This window comes from Phacochoerus africanus, chromosome 14, assembly GCF_016906955.1.
Source record: "Phacochoerus africanus isolate WHEZ1 chromosome 14, ROS_Pafr_v1, whole genome shotgun sequence".
Lineage (NCBI taxonomy): Eukaryota > Metazoa > Chordata > Mammalia > Artiodactyla > Suidae > Phacochoerus > Phacochoerus africanus.
In genome coordinates, this window is record NC_062557.1 from 325929 (window position 1) to 337553 (window position 11625).

Here is an 11625-nt window from a genome sequence, read left to right on the forward strand (position 1 = left end):
TCACACGCCAGGCTGCCTGCCTGGGCCAGCATCTGCCTTGAGGGGCCTTGGGAGGACCCCCAAGGAAGGTGCGGCCCGCAGCCCTGCCTGTTCCCTTGAGCAAGAAGACTGAGCAGCAGCCAGACGTTTCCGTCACCTTCCACCCGGCAACAAAGCCAAGCATCTGGCTCACGTTCTGGGTAAAGCCGGGTTTTTCCAATCACAGACAGTCATGTGTACCTGCTTCCTTTCGTTGCTTATGTCCATGTGTGATAAAGCCTCAGAAGGCCTTGCCCATAATCGCAAAACTTAAAAGCTCTGAAAAAAGGATTTTGGAGCCCCCTTTGGCAGTGAACCCTGACTAAAGTGAGGCCAGCCACTGACAAGCTGCGCTCAGCCTCCGGGTGTGACTGTGGCCACGCAACGCAGGTGCTGCGGGTGTAAGAACACGTGCACACCACCTTTGTGAACCCCGAAAACTCCCCGATTCCAAAACACATCTAGCGCCTCGGGCTTCCACAAAGAGCTGGGGGCTCGCTCAGGAAGCCCTCTCTCCACAGCAGGCAGAGACACCGACGGTTTCAGCTCCCGCAGGCTGAGGACGCAGGCCAGGCCGAGAGGCGCGTGTCCGCAGAACGCGGGGAGGGCAGGGCCGCCCAGGCCACTCACACCTCCCACTGGCCAGGTCGCCGGGGACACGAGACTGAGGAAGCGCGTCTACGGCAGAGACCAGGGCCCAAGTGTCCAGAGGGCCACGGACAGAAGGCGGAAGAGTGAAGGGGCCCCGGAGCACAGGGAGGCGACCCCGGGCGGCTGGCCCCGGACACAGGCGCCCCCAGGCACCCGAGAGCCTGAAGACAGTGGCTGACCCTCCGGGCGACCCGTGTGGCCTGGGGTCGACCTCCTCCCAGCGCAGGCCTGAACCCGTGGCCCCTGGGCGGCTCCCGTGAGCTCATCCCCGGGGTGCCGGCGGGGCTGCAGAGCAGTGCTGGCCTTTGGCCCGTGGTGAGTCCAGCCCCAGGGGAAGAGACCGCCTCTGCGGCGCTGGCCATTCCTCCACGCGGGGGGCGGGAAGGAGCTGTGCGGCCCGTCAGCCGAAGCGCAACGTCCAGGAGCTACGAAGGCGAGGCCCAACACGAGGCCAGAGAGAGACGCGACTCAGCCCCCAGGAGCATCGAGAGGCCTTCTAGGGGAAAACGCAAGTCCTGGGGCCCCCGAGTCCCCGCCCGCCAGGCCCCCTCCGCCGCCGCCACCCCCCTCCCCGACCGAGTAACCAGAAACGACAGGACAAACGGGCAGGGCTTCCCTGCAGCCACCCTCTGGGGGCCAGATCGGAGCTGACAGGGACCTCCGGGGGGCGCGGCCGCCGCGGCTGCTGGGGGCTGGCAGTCATCGCGTCGTCATCGCGGTGAGGAAGGACACGGCAGGGCTCACCCCTGAGGACAAGCTGCACCGCCGTGACGCCAGGACACGGGACCCCTTCACAGGGACCCGGAAGAGCACGGAGGTCGAAAGGCAGGCAGAAGGTTGCTCACCTCCAGCCACTCTCTGCAAGACACGGGCCCACCAAGAAGACCTTGCTCCTGAGAACGGACCCTGGCGAGCCTGGGAGGAGACGGAGCCCAGCGCTCCCTGAGCTGCCAAGCGGGAATCGGGCGTCTGAGTGGCTGAAGGCCCACGCTGCCCGTGAACCCGGGCCCCCAGCAGCCCCCGGCCCCGGCCGGCTAGCACACTGCCTCGAACAGAGGGGGTGCAAGACTGTGCTGAGTGAGTCTGTGCTCCCTTCTCGTCCTTTCCCCAGGAACGCACAGCCTCCGCAGTGTTTTCAACAGTCTGCACCAATCCTCCTGGAACCATCTCCCTGGGGCCTCACCGGGCACCCCTCCTCTGAAACACACGTACCATCAGCCACCTGCGGCTCCTCCAGGTTTACAGGTACACAGGGCCTCTCGCTTTGGAGGACTGGGGGTCTGGGGTTGGCCCGTGCACACTGAGGTGTGGAGAGGCTGGCCAGCGGGGCCCCGCCGCACGGCGCGGGGGCCTGGACCCAGTGTCCTGTGGCCATCTCTGTGGGAAAAGAACCTCAAAGGGAACGGATGTGTCTACACGCACAACTGAGTCCCTCGGTCGCACAGCAGTCGTGGTCGCACCCTCGCCAATCCACCAGACGCCAGTAAAACGGCTACGAAACAAACAAAGCTTTGGAGGAAAAACTCTCCCCTCCCCGCCTCACCCACCTGCCACCCAGCCGAGCGCGCGGCCCGGGAAGAAGGCTGGTGCCTGGACATTTCATGGAGGAGACGGAGGCAGGGACAGACGGGGCCACGGTCTCCTTCTCACCGCGGGCCCGGAGCTGCCGGGAAGACCCAGAAAGAGACCAAGATCCATCCTCGCGCCCCAGCCGACCCGCAGGCCTCCGAGAGGGCGGCGCAAGCGGGCAGTGCCCTCCCGCGAGGCGGGAGCAGCCTGCGGCAGCCGCCCCCACAGGGGCTAGTCCTCGGGGCGAGGAGGCCTCCTGGACACACGCACATCTCCACAGGCGACGCCGTCCTGGTCGCGGCGGGAACCAGTTGCTTCGCGCTTGGCTGGAAAACAGTTTCCAAGCTGAACAAAACCTGAGCGCGCTGAAGCCAGACAAGGTCGTTGGGACAGGTCCTCAGGCAGGCAGGATACAGAGCCTTTTTCTGGCAGACGCCCTGTTGAGGTTTTCAACACTGAAAACCCCAATTTCTGGACACTCCCTCTAGGATCAAAACACTCGACTCCCCCCGGGGCCCGGGGCCGGCTGCCCGCCAGCTGCGGGAGGGGGCGGGGGCCGGGGGGCGGGGGGCTCGTCCAGGACCCACCGCCCCACCCTGCAGAGCCCACCCTGCAGAGCCCGCGGCCGCAGCACGCACTTCCCGCTGAGTCAGGGCTATGCACGAGCAGCTGTCACCTCGTCAGCCGCGGTGACGAGCGGGAGCACAGTGCCTGGAGCAATGCCCTGAACAGGGGCCCTCCTCACCCAGCGCAGTTTATTAAATCTGAACAGGCAGGCACCGGGCAACCAGGGGAAGCTGTCACCAGGACAACACAGGCACAAAACCCACGCCCTGGCGTCGCCCACACCTGGTCCAGGTGCCCACCACACATGCCAGGAGCCAGAGCTCGCCCACATCTCAGAACTGAGGTGACCCGTGAGCACCTGCGGGGCGGCCTGAACCCCCAGAAGGAGCCCCGCCCTCGGCCGACGCGGCTGCCCCCCACTTCCTCAGTCCCCGCAAAGCAGGAGCATCTCCCGGCTCTCGGAGGTCACGCTGGGGCGCTGGCTGCACGAGGGGCCCGGCAGCCTCGGTCCACGGCCCATGCCAGGGCTCTGTCTGTCCCGGCCACCCAAGGGATGGCTCCCTGAATGGGCCCAGCCCAGGGAGAGACAACAAAGGCTCGTCCCCTCTCTCCGCCTCCGCCTGCCACAAAGCGCGAGGTCCAGCACCTGTCCGGCCAGTCCCTTTGCCAGAGGCCACCTGAGGGGGCAGGGCAGGGGAGCGCGGCTGTGCCGCTGGCGAAGGAAACGCCCACAGCTGATGACAGGGTGGCCCGAGCACAACAACTTGAAAGAGGCAAAAGCAAGCATTCGGGAGAATTAAAGGCTTAACCAGGAAGTCGGGGGCCAGTTCTGCCACTGACTCACGGCCCTGGATTCTCAGCCACCATGCCCCGACCTCCAGAGGCCCCAAGAGCGTCCACGGCACGGATCTCAGAAGTGGCAGGCCGGCAGGACCATCCCCGCCTCACCAAGCCGAGGGTCACTGACCTGACACACAGAAGGTGCAAAGCCCAGAGGGGACACGCGGCCCAAGGTGAGAGAGCCGGAAGGAGGGAGGAAGACGGCATCAGACGACAGGCCCCTCTCCGGGACCAAGCCACCACCGGCCACCGCCGCAGGCACGGGGCTCTGGCAGTGCGGCGGGCAGGCTGCACCAGAGTCTCTCACAGCCACACTGTCTGGTCTGACCCAGTGACCCCCCCAGGGCGACGCAGACCCTCGGACACAGCTGTGCCTGGGGGGAGAGGTCCCACCAGGTAGGGGCCCCCCTTCGTCCAGAAAACGGCAGGTACCCCACCACGGGCCCTCCCCACAGCACTGCCCAGGCCATGCTCCGTCCCTCCCCCACCCCACAATCCAGGCCCTGAATCAGCGCCCCAGCACCTCCCTGCTGCACCCCACAAAGATCTGGACTCCCACAGCCCAAACCCAGAGCAGCAGCGAGAACCCTGCAGCAGCGCCCCGCCCACAGGGTGGGACCAGGCCTGCACCACGGCCTCACGGGCAGCAGAAAGGGCACAGCGGCCCCACCCAGCATGGAGGGCCCACCTGGACATGTCCTCGTCCTGGGGCCACCTGCCCACCAGATGTGTTGCCTGGACACCCGCTAACATGGTACTCCCATGAGCAAACCTGGAAGTCAAGGGAACTGGACCCTCCAGCTGCTCGCACCCATCACGGCCCAAAGCCATCAGCCCACCTGCACGGACTTCAGACCCCGAACAGGGCAGCCACCAGCAGAAACAGATGACAAAATGAGGGAGATGCAGAAACAACTTTAGTAGAGAGTTTTCCCAGGTAGCAAGATTTCTCATTAAACAGCACAAGCAGCACCAAGTGTCTAAAACAGCAAACTATGCAACAGACATTACCTTCTGAGCACACTGTGCCTAACAAGCCCATTTAGAACCAATTCACCTTTTTTTGGTCTTGTGTTTTCTAGGGCCACTCCCACAGCACACGGAGGTTCCCAGGCTAGGGGTCTACTCGGAGCTGTAGCCGCCGGCCTACACCAGAGCCACAGCCACGCGGGATCCGAGCCGCGTCTGCGACCTCCACCACAGCTCACGGCAACGCTGGATCCTTCACCCACTGAGCAAGGCCAGGGATCGAACCCGCCTCTTCATGGAGGCTGATCAGGTTTGTTGCCACGGAGTTACGACGGGAACCCCCTGAACTACAACTCTTAAGATAACACAAAGAAAACCATACAAGAGATTTTACACTTTATGTGACTCGCACACACGTCAGGTATAAACTCCAAACACACACCACTCAGATGTGTTTAATACTTCCTATATCAAGCTACAAATTCCTTCATAAAGCAGGTTAGTTCTAGCTAAAGAAGTTTCAAAGAGTTAAAAACAAGAAAATTAAAGACACCCTTTAAAAACCCTCGCATATGCATGTGTGTATAGATACACATGTACAAATACACATCCACACCCACCAAAAACGCGCACATGAAGAGAAAAAGAACTAAAGTGAGAGAATTAAAACAGTGCTGAAGTTTTACATCAAAGTGACACGATACAAATGTAAGGTCAAGCAGACAACCCCAGAAACGGAGAAAATGTTTGCAAACTGTATACTGGATAAGGACCTAGAACCCGGACTATGTTGAGAGTTTGCACAGCTCAACAGCAAAAAGACAAATGACCCAAATTTTCAAATGAGCAAAGGACCTGAACAGACACTTCTCCAAAGAAACACACGCGTGTCCAGCAAGTTCACGGAGAGGTGCGCGACAGCTTCGGTCCTCAGGGAACGCACATCGAAGCCTCGATGACGTCCCCCGGGGCCGGTTACCACTGTTTCGGAAATGGGAGACGACCGTGTGGGGCGGTGGAGGAGCTGCAAGCCCTGCCTGCCGGCGGGACCATCCACCAGCAGCGCCTGCCCGGCAGCCGCGAGGTGAGACGACCCGCCTCTCCGTCAGCGGACACACACAGAGACACCACGGGGCCGTCCGTAGGCGACAGCCTCCCCCGCGTACCTCATCCTGGGACTGCGTTTGGTGACAGGGCCTTTAAAGAGGTCATGAACGTCAGACAGGGCCGCGTGGGTGGCCCGAGCCCCGTGGGACGGCTGTCCTTGTCAAGAGGGCCACGAGGACACACAGACCAAAGGGTGAGCATGTGAGGACACAGCGGGAAGGCGGCCGTCTGCAGCCCAGGAGCCAGGCCGGGAGAGGAGCCAGCCCGAGGCGTCTGGTCGCAGGGCGTCCGGCCTCCAGGCTGTGAGGGGGACGCCCCGCGTTAAGCCACCCAGCCTGGCAGCCCTGGCATCGGACACACCCAGCAATGGGAGTCTTCAGCAAAAACATGAAATGAAAAACCAACACACCTCGGACACTCGGTGCCAGGTGCCAGGCGCAGGCGCGAAGGCCCACGCAGTCCCCGCTCCTGCGCACCAGAAACAGCTGGGAACAGGCAAGGCCACAGACACAGGGAGGCTGGGAGCTGCGCAGCGCGAGGGAGGACGGGGTCTCGGGGGACCGCTCGAGGGCCCAGGCTTCCTTTTGAGGTACCAGATCATTCTCGAATTGATGGTGCTGATGTCTGCACAAGCCTGTGAACGGACGAAGAGCCACCGGGGTGTACACGTTACGGGGTGAACCACACACGACCATCTATCCCAACAGGCCTGTTTCCACGCCGACCGTCAGTAAGGGTCCTGCAGCAGGACGGCGCTCGGCGGGGACAACCCTTATCATCCAGGACTGACCCCACCAGGGCCATCAAAATGACCAGCAAGGGACCGGCCAGCCAGCTCGCGTCTCCACGGCCCTGGCTCCCGGCCCCGCCTGGGCGCTGCTCTTGCTCACACGCTGCCTCTCCTGCTCGGCCCACTGGCCCGAAGGCCCCTCGGCCGGGGACCCCGCGGACCCGCCTCTTCTCTCTGCTCCTGCTCCGCCCCCGCGCCGTCGCCTCCCCGCACCGCCCTCCCCTGCAGCTGCCGGTGGGGAGGCAGCAGCTTTCCAAAGGCCCGAGCCCAGGCTTTCAGGCTTTGCAGACGGCTGGTAATCTCCCTTTCCTTTTTTTAAAGAGCGTTTTAAAATGGGAAAAAGCATTCTTGGCTCCAAGGCCATACAAAACAGGCCAAGGCCAGATTGGGCCCGTGGGCCATAGTTTCACAACTCCTGCTCGAGGTTTTAAATTTCTCTGTAAGTACGCTGACAGCTCCCTCCATCTTGAGAGTTTTGATGATACTATTCATTTCAAGCTTTAAATTTTTACTGTTGAATTTCTATTGGGATTTCTTTGATTCATGTTATTTAGAAATTCATATACTTTCAAACTAAAAATTCATGCCTTACCTTCATTTTTCTGTATCAGTTTTTTTGGTTTTTTTTTGTTTTTTTTTCTTTTTTTTTTCTTTTTAGGGCGACACCCATGGTATATGGAAGTTCCCAGGCTAGGGATCTAATCGGAGCTACCACTCCCAGCCTACACCACAGCCACAGGAACGCACAATCCGAGCCGCGTCTGTGACCTACACCACAGTTCATGGCAAAACCAGATCCTCAATCCACTGAACGAGGCGGCCAGGGACCGAACCTGCATCCTCATGGGTGCTTGTCAGGTTCGCTGTCGGCTGAGCCACAGAGGGAACTCCCCTGGGTCAGACTCGTAACCTCATGGCTTTGCGGTCTGCGCACCAGCCTTCCTGGAAAGTCCGCAGCATCTGTACGCGTTCCTCGGTGTCTCCGGAGGCCCCTCGCCCTCAGCCGCGGAGCCACACACACGACCCGCAGCGTCGGGTCTGGCTTCTGTCACCGTGTCTCCCACGCGAGGCTCTTCTCCATCGACCCCATGGCTAAACTGCCCGCAATCAAGACAGGCGTCCCGAGCTCTCTCGAGGACACCAGATTCGTCATTTGTCCCTGCAGCCCAACCAGCACCTGAGAGCCTCAAGTTCAACAGGCACCCGTGTCGGTCACACCTGAGTCTATGCGGGCATCAGTGCTGACGTGGGCACGGGGGCCAATGACCAGTCTACTCCTCTGATCCCCCCGCCTCTGCGACGGACCTGGTGTTGGCAGAACCTGAGCATGGGGTGGGGACCCCGACCACAGGCTGCAATGCCCACATCCACCCTCGGGCCCCCAGCCTCCAACCTGGGGGATGCCGTCACATCGTGGAAGAGTTGCCACTGGGCGGGGATGGGGGGGAGACAGGGGCCGCTGCAGGATGGGGCAGGGGAAAGGCTGCGCTGCAGGCATCACAGGCCCACGTCCACACACGCAGCCCACACAGTGCTGCCCCAGGATCCGCCCCCGGGGCGTGTGGCCGCCTGGCGCACACCCTCCTGCAGAACCAGCAGTGAGGGGATGCTGGCAGCAGTGCGGTGGTGACTCACAGGTCACCGCTGGCTCTGGTGGCTCCCTGGTCCCGTCCGAAGACTGCAGTCCCCCATGAGTTTTCACAGAACAACGCCTGGTGCCCAGCGAGAACCCAGTGAAGGGTCTCAAACTGTGACCTCGAGAGCTGGGAGCGCAGCCTGCTGGGGCTGGGGGGCGGGGACCCTGCCAAGCTGCGGGCCGCTCCGGCGAGAACTCCTGGTGCCAGAAAGGAGGGGGTCGGGGGGCTCCCTCCTTCCGGGGCTCAGCACTCGGGGAAGGGTCCATGACGCGTCAGAGCCCGTCCAGCACAGCGCCCGGAGGGGGGGCAAGCCCGCGCCCGCTGCAGCCCGTCCCCGGGTCCTGGGCGAGCAGGCCAGCAGCAGCAGGACACCTCCAATCGGTCAGAAATGCCCTCATTCTTTCTCATTTAAAAAGCAAGCCGAGCACGGCCCCGAGGGAGACCCTGCAGAAGCCTCAGCACTTGGGACACAAGGACCTGAGAGAACACCGGAAAAGCAGGCCTGGAGCGGCAGACACCAAGGGGAGGAATGGACCACAGCGGAGGAACGGGGAGGATGCGAAAAAGAGCCAGACAACGCCTGCGAATAGAGGGGAGAAGATCCAGGCCGCGGATGGAGCGCAACGCAGACCCTGAGGGCCGAGCCGGGACGCGAGCCCGGCAGCCGCCGCGGCGGGCAGAGCCAGGGAGGACGCGGCCGCCTGCTCGCGGCTCCGGCGCCACGTCCCCACAGAGGGTATTCTCAGCACGAGACAGAAACGAATCTGCGTGCTCGCTTTCTCAGCTTCACTGAGGGGCTCCTTGCACGGCTGCGGACACACCCAGGAGCCAAGACCTGCCCGGGGAGCCGTGCACGGCCTGAGGCGGCGAGGGGGAAGGCAAGCTGGGGGAGCGGCCCGGGCCCGGCCCAAGTTCCCAAACCTGAATGGCCTCCCGGCCAAAGACGAAGCAGCCGGAGCCCAGGGCTTCAAGTTTCACGCGCGACACAGAAGCCACAGCCGGGTCCGCCCTGGGCGCCAAGCCCCCGTCTGAACCAAGACGCTCAGAGCCCCTCCCCGGCCCCAGGCCCCCTGGGGCCAGGCGTCCCCACAGGGGCTGCAGCCCAGAAGCTGTCCACAAGCAACACCCACGGACACTGGCAGCCCCGGGACCACCCCCACCCCCAGCACCTGATAAGGGTGGCTGGCAGCAGGGCGGGCCTGTGTGCCTGCCTCCAAAACCAAGCAGCAGCTCCAGGTCCACCAACACTCAGAGAGGGGCGTGATTGGAATAATAAGCAAATTAACGTTCAAGTAACGCGTGACACATCCCATAATAAAGTTACAGATGCAGCCCTCCGCTTTACTCGGCAAGGGAAGGCAGCCATCCAACAATAAAACTTTCCCCGAACGCTCTCACCCGCCCTGGCCTCCCTCGACGGCCAGGTAAACTCTGCTCTCCCCTCTGCTATTCCACGGGACAAGCCAGAGGCCCCGGATATCCTCAGGGTGTTTTCACACGAGAAACGAAGCACAGGGCCCGGGAGAGAGGCCTCGGCTCCAGCTCCCACTTCAGCCCCGCCACCCCATGCTCAGCAGCTGGGTCCCAGGCAGCAGCCTTGGCGCACAGGCTGCTGTGCCGGCAGAGCGCCCGGGAAGCGGCAGGGTCCTCTCAGCCAGAGAGAGCACGTGGTGACTGAGACCCAGAGGCCAAGTGCCGGCACAGAGCTTGGCACCGAGACCCGGGCAGAAAGGGGGACATGGAGGCAACGCAGGTCCTGGAGAAGGACCGAGCAGGAGAGCAAAGGGGGGGGGGGGTCCCAGAGCCACCTCAGGACCAAGCCCCTGGGACAGGCTCCTCCCTGTGGGCCCCAGTTGGAAACCAGCTCCAGTGGGGAGAGCTGGACCGGGAGCACCAGCACAGGGGCCTGGGGCTCCAGGCTGGGGGCGCACGGGGGCAGCACTGGTGGCCTCGGCCTCCTGCGGGACCCCTCGTCTCTGTTCTGGACCATGCGGGCTGCCCGCGTCCTCTCCCTGGCCTGAGCACCCTCGTCTGCCACGCGACCCACGCAGAGACCCCAAGACGCAGTCTGGGCAGCGAGGTGCCCATCCGCCTCAGGAACCAGCCCAGCTCCTGCCCCGAGGCCTCTGCACGGCCAGGCCGCGAGGAGGACAGGACCTGTCAGAACCAGGGTCACCTCAACAACGGACAGAGAAGCGAAAAGGGCTGCAGGGCTGTCAACACGGGGGCCGCTTAGGGCGGAGTGCGCAGGAGGAGCCGAAGCCAGGCTGAACCTCCTGCAGAGCCTCCGCTCCCCCCCCCCCCGCCGCGTTCCTCCAGCTCTGGAGGCAGCACCCCAAAAGAAGTGTTGACAAGGACAATTAAAATTACCCTGGAGTTCCCGTTGTGGCGCAGCGGAAATGAATGCAACTAGAAACCATGAGGTTGTGGGTTTGATCCCTGGCCGAGCAGGGGACAGGGTTCCGGGCAGGGCCAGCCTGGGCACAGGAGCATCCACTGTCAGGTTCCTAGGACGCGGGCAGGGTCGGGGGGTCGAGACTTCTCGGCAGGACCGCCGCAAGCGCTATGCACCCTGGCCAGGGACCCCACACCCAGCCAGACTGCGTGTCCCTCTCCATCCCTCGGGGCGCCAAGCTTTGCCGCTCCTGAGCTCTTTGTTGGGAGCCTGGAGAGGACGGTGCTTCGTGCCCAACCAACCGAAGGGTCAACCCAAGCGAGAGGACATCATGGGGTCCAGGAAGCCTGGCCTCCGTGCAGGTGATGGGAGGCAGAGGAAAGCGCTACGCGCTGGTCGCCCACAAAGGGACATCCACAGACAACACCCACAGCTGGGAGTGGTGGCACGGGGTGGGGGTGGGGGGGTGGGGGGAGAAAACCAGCAATGGAGCGATGCTATCTGGAGTCCAGGGCAAATACCCAAAGCCCCAGCTGAGCAAGGGGCCAAGAGGGGCTCCCGGGGGAAAGCCAGCAGACACCCTCCCATGAGAGGCAGGGTCCCCTCCCTCAAACCCTGTTCTCTGCCCAGCCCCGCAGAAGGCTGGAAGCTTCTGCATTGCACTTTTTCTGCTTTTTCCCACACCGAGGAAGCCTGACCCCCACCCTGGAGAGGCCTCTGGAGCAAAACACTGCCCCCGGAACACGAGGCAAGTGACTGCCCACCAACACCACGGCCGTGGACGCCAGGGTCGCGGGCAGAGGCCAGGCTCCCGACCCACAGATCTCAAGACCATGAAGTGGGAGCTGATTTCAGCCGCCGGCAAGAGGCCAGAGAGCAGCAGGAGCTGCTGTTTTTGTGACAAGACTGAGAAGGATCACTTCACCCTCCAAATTACATGGATGTCTAATTTGCACAAAAGTAGCCAGAAAACTTTTTCAATTCAACGTGGAGGTAATTAAGCTTCAAGCTGAAAAAACTAATACAGCGCCCTGGCCTGGCGCCGTGCAGGGCAAACCCACAGCCCCACCCGCCGGTCCCCA

The 11625-nt window shown here is 62.7% G+C and overlaps 1 protein-coding gene across 2 annotated transcripts in view; it reads right to left on the reverse strand.

The window, feature by feature from the left end:
- The window catches only part of TBCD (tubulin folding cofactor D), a 124178-nt gene that overhangs the window by 60828 nt on the left and 51725 nt on the right, over positions 1 to 11625 (reverse strand). The window lies entirely within an intron of this gene.